Source organism: Lineus longissimus, chromosome 16 (assembly GCF_910592395.1).
Source record: "Lineus longissimus chromosome 16, tnLinLong1.2, whole genome shotgun sequence".
NCBI classification, from domain to species: domain Eukaryota; kingdom Metazoa; phylum Nemertea; class Pilidiophora; order Heteronemertea; family Lineidae; genus Lineus; species Lineus longissimus.
In genome coordinates, this window is record NC_088323.1 from 3,511,078 (window position 1) to 3,533,233 (window position 22,156).

At 40.2% G+C, this 22,156-nt stretch overlaps 1 protein-coding gene across 1 annotated transcript in view; it reads left to right on the plus strand.

Annotated features, from left to right (window-relative positions):
- Positions 1-965: 965 nt before the first annotated feature.
- Positions 966-22,156, plus strand: part of LOC135500076 (G-protein coupled receptor 54-like) — a 34,941-nt gene continuing 13,750 nt past the window's right edge. Inside the window, exon 1 of the mRNA XM_064791232.1 lies at positions 966-1,202. The gene's annotated coding sequence lies outside the window, so the exon portion shown is untranslated. The remainder of the gene's footprint in view (positions 1,203-22,156) is intronic.

Consider the following 22,156-nt stretch of genomic DNA (forward strand, 5'->3'; position numbering starts at 1 on the left):
TCACCGTACATAACATATACAGGCATGGTTTCAGTAATCGAAGACAAATACACTTCCCTGTCGCCATTAACCCTTCTCTCCATAAATCTTGTATACACGAACTCTGTTTCGACGACGATAAAAATTGGTTCAGTCCCTGAAGGCTCAATCTATTGATGCGAAGAGTCCATTACGTTTCTTTATGGGTTACTCCTTGATTCTGTGTCATGCACCTTAATCCTACCATCGCAGTAAATCTTAACAAATCTATAATTCTGACTTGGAGAGTTCCGGTGATGGAAAGGCGGAACAGCTATGCTTTATAGTCATCGTCATTGTTATTGTGCTTGGAAACTTCCGATGATCAATATATGACTTCTATTCATAGGGGTTCACCACCACGGCAATCATGGCGCAAGGGCAGGCCATAGTTTGTCATCGAATATGTTATTATTTTTATTCTTGTCTGCAATTAACTCAATACAAGTGGATTTCCTACGGCGCTGGTTTAGATATATATCGATATCTGATAGGGGTCAGTGACTAATGGCTGTTGTTACAGTATTCCTCAAAATCACAGTTTTTTAGCGTCGCACGTCAAGCACAATACGTGAGTTACAATGAAACAGTATGAAAGTTAAAAGTTATTGTTTTGGTTTCTTGTCTGAGTCAGCTGTGGTAAAGGTGTCATCCGACTTCACTTTTTAACCCCACTATCTTGAAACCATTCAGTAGAGCTTAGATGAGCAGTACGTGTGCAGAATTGGATCAACATGCGGAGACACACCTACGTTGTCCCCTCTCACCGGAAACAATCTGGAGGGTTCCGATCAACAGCAAAATAAAGTTATACTGTAAGAGAAACCATCATTGATAATTCTATGAATAGTGATTTGAAATTTGCCGCCTAGAGACGCCGCCAAAGGATGATATCCCTACACCCGCAACATGAGACATTACCATGAGAGTCGAGTTAGCCGCGATGACTGTGGTGGCTTTCAATTTCAGCCGATGGTTATTCCGAAGCCGCTCAAATTTGCCACCTGAGGGGACAAACGAGTGAGACAACAGAAATACACATTGTGTGAGTTTCTTTTGCAATGACTGATTTATTAGTGATTTCCAAGTTTATGACTTGGGGCATATTCAGGAAGTATGTATGGATGTGGTTGGCTGTCTGCGCCTGGTAATGTAATGCTTAAGTCACCGCTGCAGTACCAAAGGTAAGACTTTATGTTTCTCTTGGATATTTAAAGAATTCCTATGATTTTCGTGTCTATTTTAGGATCAACACTGTGGAAGTGTTTCATTGTTTGTCGTTGCCATGCTCAGCAGGAACCGGGATTCAGTTACTCCAGTCTTGATGTACGCTCTTAAAGATAAGGTTTTTGAATTTGAGAAAAAAAGTTAAGCAAATCTTGCCATCGCTACGAAATTATTTGCCTGTTAAGTGGCTCTTATTTTGTTTTCATATCGTCAATAATTGAGGACAATTATTGTCCTCTCAACGTGAATTAGTGGAAAAGAAGTTTTGCCATGTTATTCGATATTTGAATATCTCTTTTGAATCGATTTCTGTCGCTGGGGCTGATAAGATTGAAGAGAATCGCTGATAATTGCAACAGCGCCGATGTGACGTTTCGGCGAGTTTCCGTTTTTTGCGTTTCTGGCGTATCGCTTTTTGTTTCAGAACGCTCTACAACAAAAATAATATTGTTTTCTATCTCATTTCATTGAAACTTTATGACTCTAGCTGTCGATGGAAGCAGAGCGAGATATGTGGGGGGGGGGGGGGGGGCATTCAACAACTTTACATCAGCATTAGCACTGGGGGACCAGGACTTATTTGAAGTTGCTTTTACTGTATGTCCTTGAATATACCACACCTAGTAGAAAAACATATCAAAGGTTCCACTTACAACTATTACCAAGTATAGATGAGATCCATACTTGCTATTACCTACAGTAAGAGAATTGCAATGTGGGTCTAATGTATTAAAAAGCAAATGATGGTGTCGCATCTTATTAGTATGAAAAGAATGGTAAGGCATAAGTAGGCTGACTTCCATGCTACTGGGGGTTTTTTTTCACAATGCCCGCTTTATGTGCAGATACCTCCCGTTGCGTCGATCACTAATCCAACTGCTTGTCAAAGAAATCGCGATTAGATCGAGGAGTGCTGGCATTGGTTCATGGGTTTATTGCCTCTCTATTTAAAGTGAGCGATTTCATCCACTTGTGTCGAATCAAGCTGAAAACAATGTTAACGCCTTGACAATTGATCCATACTGCCAAGAGGATGTTGCTTAAAAGTAATCTATTCGGGGCTAACATTTCGACGAGTCGTTCAATATGTTGTTGCCAATCGTACCGGCTCTGCAGTAGTTCACGGGAGCTGATTGCAATTTCTATCATGCGCTATGAATTTTCTCTATTTTGTCTCAATAATATCTTTCCTATAGTCATCATAGTTATTCAATTCTTGTCCCAATCATTACTTTTCTTCATGAATAAGTTTGTCCAATGAGTACCATTCCTACATCTGATGAAGAATGGGCCATTCTGGCAGCAGGGGAAATGGCAAATGTAACCAACACAAGGTTAACCAGTACCTGTGTTCTTATTTCCATAAGCGAGCTGTTATGAAGAGTAAATCAGTGAAATTATTATAAAGATTGTCAAATAATGACAGGATGGCAAAACTACTACTCTCTTTTAATACTAGTTATACAATGATAGCTGTTTCTGTTCACGTTTATGGCTTGCTTGTTCGCCATGTAGCAAGTGTTTCTTCTTTTGACTTGTCTGAAGAGATCGACTGCCTTAAATAAGCCAACAATGAATACCTTCTCCTACTTGCACCAACTCATTTTAGTAAATGGATTTTAGGTTGAAGATAACATTTCATGCAGCTCGCTTGAGTGGAGTCCAAAATTCTGTTCAATGTATAACCCCGAATGCCGGCTCAAATGATAGCATTTGAGGGATACTCGAAACAATTTCTCAAACGATTTATCAATGTCAGCGACTTCCAGCTTTTATAAGTGCTCCGCGGTTGATTTCTTTAATCCTCTCTTACCCTCTTCACATAATTCTATAATCCACAATTTTTGAAAATTTTGACAGTATTTACTTTCTTGATAATATGGCTAAAGCGTTGGAAAGTATCGATTAATGTGGCTAGGCTGACAACCGGGTACGTATGTTATCTCGGCTGTCATCAACGGCGGTTAGATCGATGTTAGAAAATGTCAATGAATCCCAAATTGACAGGTGAAAAGATTGGGATATTTGATGGTCTGAGCTGTTCCCGATCGATTTTGACCCCGGACAAAATGTAGAGTGCGGTGTATTTCAGTAAAGTTCCTCTGGATTTTTTCATGGCTATCGTGCAATATGTCGCGAAATCGCATATGAGGTTTGCAAATAAAACCTGTCCAACACGACAAAATATTTCCATCTGAGTGGAGGTGAAACTGCTCATGCTAAAAAACACAGGTGAGCGCAATGATGGTCCCAGGTCATTTCATTGAAACCTCCATTTGGTTTGAAAAATCTGATTGTCGGGAATTTAGTTAACAATTATCCTCCACTCAGTTTAATCACCGCAACCGTGAATCTATTTAAAGACTTCTAATTGAATCTAAATTGTTTCCGAGCACTTAAGCGGACCAAACTCAAGAGCAAAATTGTTCGAATAATTGCCTCAATAGCTCTGAGCAGCTTTCGCGATAAAAGCAAAATCCGAGATTCCGCTAGAGAAACTGATTTTGATAAGACGAAGTAGCTTTATAATTCCGTCCATCATCATGATCTGAGAGTGCGCCTTTCGGCTTTTCTCAATTACGAGAGGTCTTTGACATTACGCTTCTTACCGTACATATCAACAACTTCTGCTTGATGAAAACGCTGATAGATTCTCGCACAGCTCTTCGGAATTTCAAGCAGATGGATCTATACCTCTGACCCCATTAAGGAGGAGAGCGGAGGTGCCGCGTCACTTGTCAATGGGCGTTCAATAGGGCGCATTAATTCCCAGTCGAATACGTGATCTTTTCGATTACAACAGCACCAACGAGGATGAGCATATCATGTGTTAGCCCGAGAGTGAAAGAACCACATTTTGTCGCGTAGACCATGCCGACGGTTAAAGTTCGATCTTCCTCAAGGTGCTTCATCATCGCCGGCGATGCACTACTGAGCGCTTACTTAACCTACGAACTTCAACGGGAAAGAATTGTGCCATCGAAGGGATTCGAACCCATGACCTTGTGAAGTATAACGCCACTGCGCTTGACAAGAAGGCTGCCTCAAAAACCAATTGTAATGGGTTACCTATTTTTAATTAGCTGTGATCTTTGAATAATTTCATATTTATAAGAAAGGAAATGAAATCGCCCAAACGTAATAGACGAGATGTGGCATGATTTTGATTACTCGGTCCAACGCGAAGTCCTTCTGCTATCCTCTAATGCGATCCCGACAAAGGAGGTATTACGGCCACCAGATCCGTGTTGTATCGGGTGGAAACTGATTCAGTCCTTTGGGCACCAGGGTCACGTCGCACAGCATTTCATTAGACATATGCACCCGGACAGAACCCTGATATCAATTTGATGAACCATCCGTGACATTGCTGAAAATATGCAATTAGGAATAATGAGCATAGGGAGGGTTTGAACACTTATAGTGTCATCAGGAGGGGCATCTTGGGAACGTTGTTATTGGGTGGCAAAAGTCGTCACGTAGCCCTGTTTGTCCTATCGTGTATACATTATAACAAAGTAGAGTTGACAACGGAACGACTACTAGGATATCAGCTCAACCTTATATACCATAAAAAGCGACCTGTAGTGTAGGAGTCATTGAGGACTTTGATCAGCGCCACGATCGGAAGAAGTTGGAACAAAATTTCTAGCTCCTGTATTCTTGGTTACGCATGGGCATGAATGACTATTAGGAACAGGAAACTTGGGAGGCCTATGATGTCAGAGAGAGTCGACCTCCGTATCACACCAGGGCGTCATCCAACGAGGAATCAAACCCCTTGACATCGGTCGGCAGGAACTGAAGTAAATATCGAACATCAATACGTTTCTTTGCCCTTGCCGGTTAAAGCCTAAGACCACCCTGAAAGATGTTTCGGAGTGGTCGATGTTATCAAAATTCGCCTTGAATTCGATTAACTGCGAGGTAACAGCAAAATAACCTAATGATTTGTCAACGCACATGTCTGACAATGATGATGTCTCCGTTTTTACTCATTGGAACAGCGTCATCAATCTTTCTCCATGAGCCTCGTGCACCTCTCGTACTCGTATGAGATCGATCAAAACATTGATACAATATTGATAGAGGGAAATGTTTTTTGAAATCTAAAATGATCCCTTCAAGATAGCAGGTGCTGTCGTGGAATAAGGAACACATTTTGTCCATTATCTGGATAGATCGCCAACCAGCAAATGATTCTTTTGCAGAAAAGGATACATCTCCATAGGCTAAAGTTAATGGAAGGCCATTTGAAATACAAGCCTCTCCGCCCAGTTCATCTGTTGACATTTGGTCATCCCCGTTAAGGCATGTTGTTTCATTCGCCCGAGGTAAAGTATATCAAGGGTGGGGCTATTGCGAGGCGAAAATAGTGACATGAGAATTGGCGGCAATTAGCCCTAATGAAATGTTCATTGGTATGCCCGAGAGATCATTTGATGGCCCTCTGATAATCGGCCATATTGACATTAGATGTTCATAGCCAATAGTCTGGGTTCCTGGCCTGGTTCCATATCATACCAGGATTTGTACTGGAATAGCTCCTTCAACTCGACATTTACAGTTTCGCGATTATCACCTGGATCTAGAGTTAAAATGCTGGCAGAAACTCTTTCTAAGACCCTTATAACATATCAAGAGCTTCGGTTACACCATGTAAAATGCTGCCGCTTTACTCACGTTATTGCAAAGATTCGGCCAACGAATACAGATGACTCTCCTTTGTAGTTTGAGTAAATGATAACCACCCTTTTCGAGGCTGGCTTGCATTCAAGGTATTCTATATTCCATATTCAATCAAACTCGCAGACTATTATTTTGGTGTAATGCAGTCATTTGGTCCTTCAGAATGTCTGGCCATGCTGGCGAGGTGATAATTTAATTAGACGAAATGTCATATAGCTCAAATAGGGTTGAGTGCAATTTCACTCCTCAAGAGTGGTGTCTCAGGAGGCGGGTTTAACATCACTTCGATCACGAAGTAAAGCTTTTAAAAGATGAGAAATAAGAAATATAAGACGAGAAAGCTAACAAGACTATACAAGAAAGTAAATAGCCATGTCCCTAGGCTGCTTGCAGGGATAGGGTTTCTTAGTGATATGTTGTCTTTTAGAGATCAGTGTACTATTGAGTGTGATCCAGACACTTAACCCTTACGCGTTTGATAGAATGCGTGAAAAACATCGGAAATTTGGTACCCATGCAGCTTCTTCGAAGTAAAAACAGGCCCGTGTAATTAGCACCGACGAAATTTCAAGATAAGATAAGAAGATAAGCTGCTTTTCCTTGTACTTTCATTCTATTAGTCAGGAAGCTGAAGCATTCAAATTTTGGTCCGCCAAACATGTTTGTTAATGCAAAACTGCTACTTAAAAAATAGTCGACAAGAGTACACGCATATGAATCTGAAAATGACAATGGCTGAAAAAACGAGATCCTAAGGAGTCGTTGTTGTTGTGAGGTATTAGCACTGATATGTCATTCGAGTCGCTTCAATAAATGTACGGGACAGCACAACAGAAGAAGAGACCGAATGGATTGTCGAGGAGGGCTGTATAATTTTATTGGCTTGACAGACGCCTGCGAGACTTGTAGAATAATGGACTTGATTGTTGGTTGGCTAAACTGGTAACTGATCGGATTATAGAAAAGTTTTTAATTTTGGTAATACCTTGACAAGTGGCTTCTTGGATTGCATCGACACTTCAGCAATTTCTTGGTGGAAATTTGAGCTCTGTTGCACAATGCAATTTGATGCTTAATACTCGTTTGCCGATGCAAACTCGCTAAGAAGCTAAATTGTAATCTGCATATGATCAAATCAAAGTTGATGAAACATCGAAAAGGACGCTTCTGTTTCATTGGGAGGATGGGTCAAGTCACTGCCTACGGTAACGAATGATAACAAATCTGAATCCAACGCAAATAGAACAAGCTTGTTTACACTGGACGTGACTTAATCAAAATGAACATGAACGTCTTCTGCTTGACTGTTTCTTGTGGCTCTTTGTTGGATTAGATAACGCCTCGCATTGTTAATTTCAACTATTCTAAAGTTCTGCCCATCGGTTTATCCACATAATTTAGATACATGTGAGGCAATTTGTTTCAAAATAAGTTGAAGCCAAGTCGTATTTAAAACTGTTTTTCACTATTTCGAGAGATGGGTTGTTCTCTGTGACTGTGTTGTTCCCTCACTAATGGAGGTCAAATCATGTTATCGACCGTTTTATTTTTCAGTTTTTGCGAATGATAGTTTTCGTAATGAAATATTGTATGAAACATCGAAGTCAAACATGTCAGGTGTCAAATACTCAGTTAACAGACATACCATACAAATGATAGAAATCGCACGGCTGACAATGGCGTTGGATGAATTTAATTTTGGTCAAGCTGTTTGTCAACACGATTTCTGGAAACCGATTGGGATACTTTGACGGGTTTCTCGGTTATCAAACGCAAAGTCATGATAGCTGTTTCTTCACGAGCCTTGACATCTGATATCAATGATAACGCTTATTTATATGTCTGTTCTGTTTGGCGACCTGTTTTCATAAGGAAAGCAATGACCTGTGGTGAAATCTGTCTGGTTTTTTAGGTCTGGCGGCGCCAGATGTGTTATTTTTCTTTTGCTTTCCAGAATAACGCTGGGAAATCGGATGCAAATAAACCATATGGCGCCAAGGGGATTAGTTTGGGGCAAACTTATTTTATATTTTATTTTATTTTTATTTTTACTTCAGAAGTTCTGTATCAATGAAATGGTAGATAATTATGTCCTTATCATTAATTCCTTGTACAAATGTGTATTTTTTAGGCCCATCATACGACTTCATTTTTCATTTTAAGCGGCAGAGGAGTCCCCGAAAATTCACTCTAGTGCTAGCTTTTGTGAACTGCAGTACATTGTCGTCGTCAATTACACAAATTAATACTACAAGTGATTGCACATTTATCCCATTAGGCGTAAAACACTGCAAAGGGCACAAAAAGGTACGGAATACAAAAGTACTTGCTATCACCTTAAGAAAGAGTAAAGTGAAGGGTACTCTATTCTAAGGACTATGACATCGTATTTGCCTGATGTTACTACGAATTATAACTTGAGAGGATTGCAGAACAATCCCATTAGCACTGCAAACGGCAACATAATAAGCCCTTATAAACAACATGATAAGTATATGGATATAGTTGTGTTTCTAAATAACAAGACATGGAGAGGAAGAGAGATCACGAAAACGAGAAGGACTTGACATTTATATGGCTTGGTGTAGCTGGCATGAGGAGAAGTCTTCATTGAATTTATCCGAAAAATTATGAAGACGTGTTCCTATCCTCATCATGCTATAGGCTGATCGTTGGTGGAAATTGTCATAGAAGTGCACCAATTTATTATCTTGAGAGATTTGTTAGTCGCAATTTTGCTAATGGAGCAAATTAGTTGCAAAGATTTAATCAACGGGTCATAATTACACAGGTTTTCAAGAAAAGAGCTATTATGATGTAGCCGTCATCATGGAGTTACTTCATGGTGACCTTGGATTGAATTGCCTAGTATTGATTTTCAGCTCCTCAACGATAATTGATCTTGTCAATCAGTTTCGACATTTCCATCTGCCATGTTAAATCATTCATGGTTGATGTCATATGCAGTTTTATTGTACCCAGGAGTACACCGGTTTTAGAAAGTTCAAACTGTCATGTCCCAGACATGAAGCTATTAACTGATCTGAGCATCATTGCAACGTCACGTTCACCTGTCAATTATAATTTATTTGAAGAAGAAACCTTCCCATAAATCACACCAAACAATACCCTAGCGTGGTTTCAGTATTTCGCTAATGGTGTTTTAACTGCCAAATCCTGTTGCACCAAAATTAAATGTTAAATGTTGAAATTAAGTAGTCATGACGTGTCTTACACTTAACACCTGAGAAGAATACGTTCGTGACATTTTTTGAAGAACTTCGCTTAACATTGATACGTCACCGTCAAAACGCTTTAGGTCTTAATTAATCAAACTCATCTCCCACAAGTGGATGATTATCGTTCAGCAACATCTTTATGCTGAAATTCGTTTATTCTGTTCAATTTGACACATTATGTGGTTTTCAGACAGCATTCGTTTTCACCAGTTCTTCGCTGTAGGCTACATTATTATAAATTTTTGGAAGACCTGAAAGTGACTTAACTTTCTCTTCAAAAACCTATTTTGAGTCAACTGTCACAAATTAGGTAATTACGTTAGGTGTTCACATTTCTGTTTAAAGACAAAATAAATAAAAATGAATATCGGCGAGGGATCCAGATTTCAAACATGGTTGTTTTGGAGTTGTAATATGATTGCTAAAGTTGAAGGTAACACGCTCCGTGAGACCTTTGGTATTTATATTTTTTGTTAACAGCATTTCTCAATGAAGTCCGAAATATAAGCTGAATTACCTTAATTAAGAGTAGATGCTGAATATGCGTCATAATGTTGAAGGAAGACTGTAGTGAGAATCAAGATGGGCCCTATTAAGTCAGTACTATGAACGTCGATGCTATCTCACTTTCCATCGGCACTGTATTCCACGCTCGTACGAGAACTATCTTTATCAAGAATTTAAACCACCAAAACTATATATTAGTCACCTAGTCTGAGACTTCAGGTTTGATCCCCCCCCCTCCAGCTACCGAGCCTAACTCACTGACTATATAGTCCCTTTTGGAATAATCGCACATGTAAGGTAAGGATGTTGAAACACTCCTTCGCAACCTAATCTTAACCTAACCTAGAGACTAGATGAAAACTGGATATGACACATCAACGTATTACGTTTCACTACTGTTTTTTTTCTGCAACAGTTCCGTATCTCAAGATGACTAATGGATCATGGCGTGCAGACTATAATACCCCCAAGGCACTAATATTGCGCTCGAAGAAGTTCTCTGTGCAATGATCGGAGAAATAATGATTCGCGTTAACAAGCCAATGTTTAAAAATCAGCGATAACGTAGGAAGAGTTCAGAACTGTAATCTTGGTTCTTTCAGTCTCAGCTAGACAGCAGTTTTCCGGTGCCATGCTGACCTGATCGTACTACTGTGAGCGTTGGGCATTGTTGCACGTACGTTCAGGCATGTCATGAGCTGACAATGATGAAGTTCATGTTTTATGTCAAGTGTGTCGAATTTCCGTGTTAGGACCAGGGAAGAGGGAGGGACTCATAGCTAATCCTAACACTGTTCGCTGTGTGAAACACATTGATTGATGTGTATGGATGATCCTTTGTACGCGTTGGAAAACTACCTATAATGACTAGTGTCTAGGATCAGTTTGAAGCAAAGGCGTGAAATCTAATAGAGATGCGGGGTCAAGTATTATTGCAATAAGAATGAAACGTAAAGGAGTGCTCCCCTCTAGGTCATGATATTTCTAATGGAAATAAATGAAATGAAATGAAATAGAGAGTCACTATAATGCGTCAATGTGTCACTGACCTACTGTTAATGATTTGCATGTGGGGAGTATGGCATATCCGGTTACAAATTACACACTAACTGTCAAGCGAGACCTAATCTCTCAAAGCGAATTCAGGAAATAAAAAGATCCCCAGCAAATCACGATTGGATTCACTCGCCCTAATAGGAATTATCGAAAGCTGCAGCCATACTAACTCGGGTGTGATCCATCATTTTAAGCTTCGGCATCCCGTGGTTCTTCTGACGACATCCCGTGGAGGTGTGGATGTGAAGTAATTATACGTCAAATTCCTCTCGAGAATTTACCTCGACTTTCTTAGCACTGCTTAGGCGAGCTGGGCAAAGCATGTCGTAATCCGGAGAAGGTTTGCCTCACAGCGCTGGTGTCAAATGCAGCATGTCAATCAATTATTGTCGCTGACATTTTTCTATGGGACTGCTGTCCATACACAGTAGCCTGTTCGTGGACGTCGCTGTTATAATATCGTTGTTGCTATCTATTACGACTGACTTACGTAGTGTGGTAGAAATTCACCAACGATGGAGAACTATCTTGACTCCCTTCACCTTGGCCGGCCGTTCTAGCAGTGTGGGCTATGTAGGTTCATTAAACCAGAGTGTTTCAAATAAAGGGTCCAATCGGCGGCCTCTTGGTAAATAATATGCGCCGTTAAAAAAACTACATCTAGTTTGACTTGGTGATACTGATATTCCTTTTCAAACCCGTATCTTCATGTGGCCCGCCTTGCTCCTACCGAAAATGTCCCCTCGTTGACATCAAAGAAACATATCCTGGTTAGCATGCCAGGCTGCTGACACCTTTTCATGTGAGCATGTTGAGGAAAACCTTTCATGAAAGGCAGTGCATTATCATCTTTTACACGCAAAAACGAAACTGACAAGAAACTGGACCAAGAAGGTAAACAACACTATAGTATCCTTGATCCCACCGGATAGACAACATTTCCGGCGCTACCGTTTCGTTCACTACGGCACGCGTTGCGGATGGATATAATTGGGCCAGTATTGCAATTATCCTCCTCAGGAGGACCCTGGACATCGTAAATAACTTTAATAACGTACTCTCTGCCATAATATTGATAAATTGTTTGCCATTACAACTAAGGTACACGCTAAGATGATTGAAGAATTGACTGAGTTATCAAGTCAGACCTTCGCCAAAATTATAAAGGAGACTGAAAACAGAAGGTATAGGGTTCAATTGGTAGTATGCATTTATGCACAGTTGGGATGCTCGATTCAATTCGATTGATCTTTATACGACGTGGCCAGTTCATGGAAAGATAGTACATGGAAAGGGTTAGGCATTCAAATGACTAGTTTATATGAATTCCCAAGTATACTTCGAATCTGTAAATGACCGGGTATCACGTTATCCTCTAGGCTGTAATCAGAAGATAGTACCAGTCTTGAATCATCGTATCTGGGAACCGGTACAGATGAGAATCACATTTTATTCCGCTCATGAATGCACCCCGATTGAAGTAATCCCAGTGCGTTTATAATACTAATTCTAGTCATATATCATATTCGGTCGCGTCTCCATGCATAAATGCGCACATTGATATCCTGGTCATCTTTTAAGAGCTTGCGAGTGTCCCACATTTTAGGATGTTACTCAAATTTATTGCGAAGCGCTTTTGAATAGCAAGTGTAGAATAGCAACTGCTTTGATTGATCGATTACTCATCAACTTTTTGATTGATCATCAACTTTTCAACCTGCTTATCTCAAACTATGACAGCCGGTATATACAGAAACCAAAACAGTATCACCAACATTCTACCAACTACCATTTGTCCCGTTCTCACGGTAATTGTCCTGGTTGTGTTTGTTTTGGAAAGACCATCAAGGACCGTAACAAGCCACCTAATGGTTCTCAAGTGTCAATCGCTTGCCATTCATTTGACGTGTCAGGAATATAGAGGAAAGTGGCTGAGGACATTGTCTGAGCACATAAAATCAAGTGGATGGCAGGATGATTAGTAAGTAATTCAGCTTGATGCTTTGTCATTAGTGGTTGGTCTTCTGTCTTACGAGTTTCTGTTAAAGGGCAAGGCAAAATGATACTACCAGTTGTTTTAGTGAGAGATAATTATTGTTTGTTCCTGTTTTAAAAGAGACATTGATTGATTAATTAACCAAACATGCCATAAATCTCTGGCCTGAATTTTAGCCAGCCAACACCTGCTAGAAAAAAGACCAACGGTCATTGCACAGCTCCGATAATTGGGTGTGAACCTTGCGAATTAAGCTAAATATTGATACTGCCTAAAGTGCCTGCTGAATTCTGTGAGCTCGCCAACTTGCTGCTCTACAAATGTCCTGTAGTACCACACATCAGACAAATCCTAATCATAATGATCCTTCCCTAGTAATAAGAAAATGTCACACGGGCTTATCACGCTCAATATGAGCAATATCACAGCTCGTCAAATCGCTAGCATTACATATTATATGTTTGATTGATCACTTAACTGTTCTTGCTCTGCCCTGGCCTTTAGCAACTGTTATGCATTTTGATGAAGCTGTCATTATCGTCAACTCAGCAATAACTTAACTAGTCATATCTGAAATATAATGTTGTTACCCAGTTTCGAGAAAAATTCAGTGTTGAAGATCATAAACCTAAAGGCGTTGTAGTTCTTATTCACGATTTTTTGCGTTTTAGATAATGACTGGTTACAGCTGCTTACAACTAAAATGTATATCCAGTTGCAATAAATGACGAATACTTACATGCAAGGTTTGATAATTGCAGATTATAAACGAGTTTTGAATAAGATGCAAAATAATACGATAATAGGGACCGGTGGTATAGATGGTGTCCTCAGTTACCCCGGCGTCGACAATGGTTTGTTAATCGCCATATATCCTGATGCATTGTCATTGGACCGGCCATGGCGACAATGGCATCAGGTGGTCGTGAATACATAACAAGCATAACAATCTCTCAGCAATAACATGCATGTATCGATTTAAATATTGAGGCTGCTGGTCGATTTCAATTATTTCACCAATTGATTGGTGGCCGACCAATCTAGTTACTTTGGAACTATCAATACACAAATGTCCTTTGGCTGAACTTTGGCATATAAGTGAACCTAAGTGGACCATTAATTGGCAGATGATATATCGATTCATGATCATTTGACGACAGCATTCGTATGATCCATGATGTTTTTTTTAAAACACGCCTTTTATAGTGAATCCATCACTTATATTCCCTAGTGACACTTTACACTGCAATGGTACCGGGCACGCTGACGCAATACTCTGCAAGTACCTGAATCAGTCGATGTCGACATGGAGACCTTTTTTTATTCTGAAAAGCTTTGATTTTACACGTACAGTCGCAAAAAAATTATCAACTAGCGGCAATATCTTATATAATTCTCCGAGCAATTAAATGTCTTGGCCAACATCTGAAGTCACTTCCAAAGCTCACATTACAGCTTCGTGATTCCATCAGCTTCGGAGCTAGAGAAACGCGCTTTGTTTCTTAAATGTTGGAGTCTGTCGCCTCTGGCAGAACTGGAAAATCAATTCGGTGGCACAAATAGGGTCATGTGTGGTCGCGTGGTCTCTGGTCTACGGATCCGGTTGCTAAAGGGCTAATTATTTGCCGAGACAGACATGCATGTTGTATGATATTGCTGTGTCACTCACAATTATGGCTCTGTCACAAACAATGTAAGTCTATACACAGTTCTGTCCCTGCGGATGACGGTTTCGTATTGTCTCTTAAAGGTGAATGAACTTGGAAATAATTTATAATTAGCTAATAAACTGCTACATGTAATGAAAGAGAAACCGTAAAATTTAAAGCGAGTTTGAAAGGTGCAGAAAGTTGATTGATCTAGTCATTTGCATTTAAGAAAATATTACTTGGCAAAACCTTTCATTTTTAAGCAGCTATTGTTGTGCCTGATCTGCCTTCGCCAGACAACACTGACTGATGGAAAAGTGTTGACAATGAACCTGTAGCCTTGGTCCTACTGCAAGCGTGGTGACTGGTACTTTCCTGCTATCACCCTGACAATATATGTCATGCTCTATTCCTCTAAGTAACATTACGATTTGTACAAGTAGGCCATTACGTCGTGATTAATGATGGATTGGTCGAAATGGCCTCGATTGGCCCTGTCGTCATCAATTATACACAGATAAAGCAGTGGCGAGAGGTGTTCTGATGGCGATTTGTCTTCGCTGGATGCGTGGGGCAGTAGTTGCCAGAAGTGTTAAATGGGAAAACTATTAGGAGATGCTACCACCAGTCTGCTCTGGGCTCTTGTGGGAGTGTTTGTTAAAATATCTCTACGTGTAATGTAATGTGATATGCAATGTACTTACAACAACCTTCGACTCTGGACTGAAACAAGGCGACGGCTGAGCCATGAGGAATGATTTTCTGTTCATATATTGACAGTTTAAAAAACTCTTCGCGCCACGATACCATTACCAGAAACATTTAGAGATTACCCAATATCTCAGCCGTACAAACATTGACCACTGCCAACATAGTCTCCTTTAATGCATTTCCAAACAAATGAAGCGAAGCAAAAACGTGGATTCATGATTTTTGGCTTTGAAGATGAATGTATTTCTATTATTACGATAATTCATTTTTGTATACATATGACTGGGGTTTGACTGGTCAGAATATTTCTAACACAATATAAAAGCTATGTTCATGTACATGAACTCCGATTCAGTCGAGATACACCATAATTGCTAGATGTACCACAGTTTCCTCTTTTGACTCAATCATTCTTCAAATATATCTGATATCTGGGACATCGTCTTTGTCATGAATGAGCTGTTTAACAGATGACTCGTAGTGTTAAGCTAATTGTAAGGTGTTATGCTGTGGAAAGCCTCGAGGAGAGCTCGTGACGGGAAACAAGAAACGATGTTGTTACGATTTGACAAGACAACGCTGAATTAGGTGACAATGATGATGCTGTCTGTCGACTTTGTCATGCCCCCACGCATTTGCGTTCTAATTTCCTTTCAGGTCTTACCAGTAATTCTCCTGGCGTGAAGTTAGCAGTCACCTGCCGTTAGCAAGGCATACCTTGCTTGGCAAACATACGCATAGCGCATCTCCGTTATCCAAAAAAGGAATCGCGAAGGCTTCCTGAAGGACAAGTCCATCGCATCTCATCCAAATATTGTCAACAGTCATAACCACTACCATGCCCTTGCTCAGCCAGCCTATCACAGGAACCCAAAGAATGCTTGGGACTGACATCTTTATGATTGTAGTCACTTTGACCGCTATAATTAGATTATCTTGGGCCCTGAAGACTAATCTTCAAACGGTTAATTACCATGAAGAACCTTGAGATAACGTATAAGTGAGTAATCTGAGTGACCTGTCTTATATGAGGCTCATACAATGTCCAACATGTCCAATATGGCCGCGGGCAGCATTCTAATGAACATGGTGTCCTTTGTCGCAAACATCAAAAACTTCCGTTGGCACAACAATGGACAGTTAATTCTCCTTGATTTTGTGGAACGAGAGTTATGAATCCACCACCAGGGCCAACATGTCAAGGAATAACTGATTCTGTTAATTTCCGCAATGCAGTTAACAATACTTAGTTCACTTCGTATTGTTATCTGCGTACATCTTGCATGGACGTAAGAATTCAATGCGTACAAATGGACGGCCATGGTTCGCGTGACCAGCTTCTCAGATGCTGTACAGACATTAGCGGTTAGCAAGGCCCCAGGCTGTTCCGTGTTTTCAATGTAAAGATTGGTGCAGGACAACAATCATGATATTGCATTGAGTCAGTTAAGAAATGCTAACAGAGATTAGCCAATTGCCGCTGCGGCTCTTGCTATGATAGAACGTTGACGCACTTCGACATGCGCTTTCTAACTTGTCTAATGGTGTTTGCATTATCACTCACATATATCTCCTCTGGGACACTAGCTACTGGGCAAACACGACCAAACCATTAGGATTGTAGGATGGGATGATGTTGATTAATAAAGACAACGGAAAATAGCGTATGGCCGATGTCACTTAGGTTCATGTCACCGTGAAGAACTTACTTGCAGGAGGTGATTCAAAGGTTGATGTAACGTGATCTGACGTTCCAAAAGTAATGGACATGTATTTCACAATTTCCTCTAGACTCACAAAATATGTGGTCTTTGCAATACGAATTTGCCTTCCTTAGCAAGTAGTACCCCTATGTACAGTTGTGAATTTGTTCGGATGTTGAAGCCTATTAGCATTTGTTATAGATCGTATATTATAATTTACCTCCGATCGTTTATTCCTGAGGGAACTTATGTCCAGTCAGACGCTCGATTTTAGACCTAATAAGAAACAGATAGACAACATGAATAAGAGATCCCTCTTGGCAACCTAATAGTCTCTTCGGTCTGGGCAACGTAATACTTTCTTTCTGAGTAATTGAAAATTTGACTACAGTGAGACATCTCTTCGAATCATCTCACCTGGGCCACTAACGCTGGATAGAGCCATAATAGAATGTGTGGAAGCTTCTTCCCCGGTCGAAGACGGAGTATCAGTCATTCAATGAACTATTTTGCAAATGTTCATAAGATAGAACGCAAAAGAAAAAGTATCGGTGACCACTTATCTGTTAATGTACATGTAATATATTGGATACCATCGGAAACCTTCTGCCCCAATTTCCTTGACGGAAAAATGTAATGTTTTGAAAAGTTCTTTGCTAGAAGGAATGCGGAAGTGCGTCACGTTGGGGATCTATTCTTACGTTATGCATGCAACGTAACTCGTGTACCCGATGTCTACTTCAAAACGCTGTCAAGCATTACTCAACATTATTACTGAGAAAGTCAGGGTAGTTTCTTAAACTATTTCACAAATGAAATCGAACGCAAAGTAACTGGTCAGCTGGCTGGTAAGACTCGATCACTCAATAGGTAAAATGTAACGTTCTTCCGCTTTCCTCCTTGGGATCGGTTCAGTGTATGCTTTATTCATTACTTTATGCCAGCGTGAACATTCATCAGTCACTCAGTAAATTGACAGAGGAAATCTGATGCTCTTTTCGGTAAAGCAGTCATCGAAGGAGAATAGAGTGGCTGTGCATCATTTCCTGCTACATGGCCCGAAGTATCGTAAATACTGTTCATCTCTTCCTTCTATAGAGGTTTATTCCTAAGACAGTATGTTTACCAAAAGTAGACACCATTAAGAACACAGGCAGGCATGGCTTGAACTTTACATAAGAGAATATAATGACCATTTTTCATCAATCGGTCATGCAGATGTTATAGATATTCCGATGCCCACGTACACACTATTTAATAGATGACGAACGGTTCGTTTCTTAGCGACGTGGGTGAAGTAAAGCATGATGTGGTTTGCAAATTGGTAGGTTTCGGGGGACATATACAAATTATATCTATTCAGCGGATTACCTGAAGTGAAACACGTATTCGTGTATTGATGTTATCTTCGTGATCGAAATGTCATCAGCGAACACGAGAAGACAATCGCGCTGATTGCATCCTTTCGTAGCGAAATGTCCGTTAACTGCGACTGGAAGGCATCGCCACGACATTGTGCACTGCAGTACATTACAAACACTGACACTGTAAACAACTTATTGGACAGGTATGGTTAAACCTGACGAGCCGCTTCATCTTTTAACCCAATGGCTGAAAATATAGCACATCTTGTTCGAGCAGGCTGAACGCAGAAGAAAAAGGCGAAGGTTAGAGTAATCACTAACCCTCATCCTCATGTTGGAATCCTTTGAGTGGAGGCATATATATATGCACCTCGATGATGATAGATTACAAATGTTCGGCGAAGATTAGGCAAAAATATGTCTTCCAATCTCCACCTATCATCATCTGTCGCGGTCTTAAAAAGCATGTGAACAGAATTTCGGTGGAATATCTTTTTTTAGGGGAAAAAATAAGATTGAATGAAAGATAGTCAAGACAAAGTTGGAGCCAATTTCGCAGCGATATCTTCGACTCCGAATTGAATGCCAGCATTAATTGGTTGCTTTGATATACCCCGGGTTTTATGACACAAAATGAAAGCATACGAATATCGGCTTAATATTTCAAATGAGGTTAGGTTTATCAGAGCACCTTTCTGCTGAATTTAATTAAAGTAGGATCAGGTACGGTAAATAACTAAATCAACACTCAGTTTAATGCGGTGATGCACCGTAGGCTGATGGAGTACGTGTCTGGAAAAGCAGTGCATACATGCGATAATTCATTTTTAATTGTTGTTGCGTCATGCAATTTTAATAAAATCTTTAAATCATGTTAACATCCGTTTCCTCCCTCGAGCCGGAATTTTAAACATCCTGATCAAAAAGCCGTGTAAGGCCCCACGCCTATTTTTTTATGAGCGAATATGATGGATATGTGAGAATTCTGCTATAGAGAAGTGGAGAGTGTCAATGCACTTATCCTGGAATTCCCGAACACACGCCGTAATATCAATTATAGCCTAATCAAAAGAGCATATGCCAAGTATAATTCGTTATACTTTCTTTTGCCACTTTCCCACACGTGATTTTTAATGGAAATGTAATGTAATGCTACTAACGCCGTGGCTGATAATTGATCAACAACATACACGTTCGTTTTACCAGATTCATCATCCTGATATGAAGTTTGAGTACTAGCTGCCTGGTAGAAACTGTGATAGGCGCAAGGGGACTCTTCAAAAGCCACTTGAACTCAATCAAGTCTTTATCGTGAAACACCTTGAACAGCTGAATTTATCTTAAAAATTATTTTTTTCAAACGGCTTCTTTTTTTTCTAAAATCCCTTGACTGTTAAAATCTGAAAGTCATACCCTGGGTTTGTAGCCAGCTGCGGAGTGCCGGTACATATGCCGCCTATTTTGCCTGAAGGCCTACAAAGACCATTGTGAAAAAACTCCTTTCTACCGGTCTCATCGATGCTGCATGGTAAATATGCTCGAATTTCTTATGCGACAAAAAAACCTCAAACCGGTCACAAAATTATAACAACATAAACCAATGAAAGGAAAACCTATTTCTCGTCCGTCATTCGAGTTCATCCCAAACATTATGGCAGTTCTACTGTTTACCCGAACTTTCCCAGATTCTTTAATCAAACGCCCAGGAAATGACCAGATAAATCCTGGTCTTTACAAATGCCATATGCGTAGTGTCAGGTTTTTCAGAGCTACCGATATAAGGCGCATATTCAACGGTGAGAACAATCTTTAAGAAGCGAATGGTTGTTTTGCCTCTAACAGTTGAAGCTGCACTTGTGATCAATACGATGCCACGTATAGGTTGACAAGCTCCTTGGAGCGTAGAGTCATGACATTGTCCCAAATGATCGAATCTTTCCTTCCCTTCAATCTCGGATTCTGACCGTACTGATTTCCCCCTTGCTATGTCCGTCACTCTCAAGCTTCAGAACCTGACTCAAGCTTCGTATTAGATGTCGTCTCGCTACAAAATCAATTACTGGTGTTGTCTTTCCAATCAATCCCTGATCAACAACAAACTAGAAATGCCTTCCACCTTGTACAAATACCATTCCTTTCTTCTACGCACGGCTGGTGAGTGGCTTTCAGTTTGTGATATCAGCTGACTTTCTGTATTGTTATGATTAGCCACTTCCAGATTTGTCCGTTTGACCGTTGGTTTGACCTTCGGAAAATGCTTCTTCAAACGCTCGATCTTCTCAGATTGAATAGAATGTTCTTTGCGATTATTATTTTGACATTTCATTAATTACCAGTCGATTTAGTAACCAGATTATTTTGGGATTGTTTATCTTTGATGGAGAAGCCACCTAATGACGTCATTAGTAATTATCTGCCAACAGATAATGTGGATCCTGAAATGAATGTCACCGCCTCCACTCAGGTGGATTATTATTGCATCTGCCCAATTCGCACAAAAGGAGCTTCACCTACATGTTTGACAGCTTTTCTATGGATACAAGCAATACTGATTACAAACATGTACCTTCTGGGATCTATTTCGTTATCATACTTAACGCAAGGAACCAGCTTCTCAATTGGATGATAGGCCAAGCATGGTTTCTTGCGTTATCCTAAACAATGAGGTGAAGCATTGAGAAATAGGTACCGACACATCCGACACATTACAACGGAACCATTCACTCGCGGTTGGTGGTCATAGCTAGCGAATGCTTGGTTACCTACCTTAAATAAGGCACCCTGGTCATCCTGCCTGATGTCCTAATTAGTCGAGGGACATGTCTCGACGTGGTTACATGACAAATTGATGTACTTAGTTTCCGTGATAGCGCTGCGTGAATTACTGATTATGTCTTGTCTGTCTTCTTGTAGAATCCTTTAGGGCCTCCATCCTGCCACTTCGCAATTTGAGGGTCGTAATATATTCTGCTGATTTGCATTTTCAGGGCCGGCCAGCCAGTTGTTAAAAGGCCTGCGTTGGCTCAACTAAGCGTTATCTCCTTCAGTAACAGTAGCGTGAGAACTTAACAATTTTAGGCCCTATTCTGCTGGTTCGCAGTTTGGGGGCCACTGTAACTATGTCTTGCTGGAAGCACTTGTTTCAGCTTTTGTCTTGTTTACGGAGCTTTTTTTGTGTCTGTCATTCTGAATGGAGCACGTAACAGCTTGATGATATCATTCTCTTTACAACCTGTTGGTATTCCTATCCAACAGAAAGTAGTTTGTGGATCAATATACTTCCCAAAGCACTTTAATTTGTTGTCTCCAGCGAAAAAAAAAAGTTTTTAGAAAGCTCATTATTTCCCAAGGTAAATCAGGGGGCAGCTTCTCAAAGTTGTGAGCTCTATCTCTAAAAAAATGAGGGAAGTCAACGGCTGACAGTTCACGATCATCCTGACTATCATGATTTTATACTCCATTTAACTCTACATACAGATTGGATGTAATGCGATGTAAAAACCTTGGTGGTCAGTCAATATGGTTTAGATACATACCAACATACGACATGAAGGAGCTGGCTGCGGCTTGGGTCCTTTGAACACCCAAATTGGTCAATTATGATGCCATCAGAGAGATTTCACGGCAAATTACCATTGTTGGTTAGGTAATTGGTCATTGATCTGTTGATTCTGTCTGGCATGCCGTTACTTGAAGGATGTCTAAAAAGGATAGTTTTCTTGGCAGGCTTTCTGATTACGATGGGATAATCCAATGTCGTCTACTCTATTGGAGAGTGGTTTGCCTAATATTGAGTCTCTAATGGAATGTTTCTAATGCTGCATTGGTAAACAAGATTTGGTTGAGTCTACATGTATCAATATCAAGTCGCTTATTTTACATATGTATATCATTACTCCTTGGGCTGGCGATTGTAATTCGGTGACACTTTATTATTGTGACGATTCGTTGTTATAACAATGCTACTACACCAGTCGTACTATTCGTTTCAAAGTAT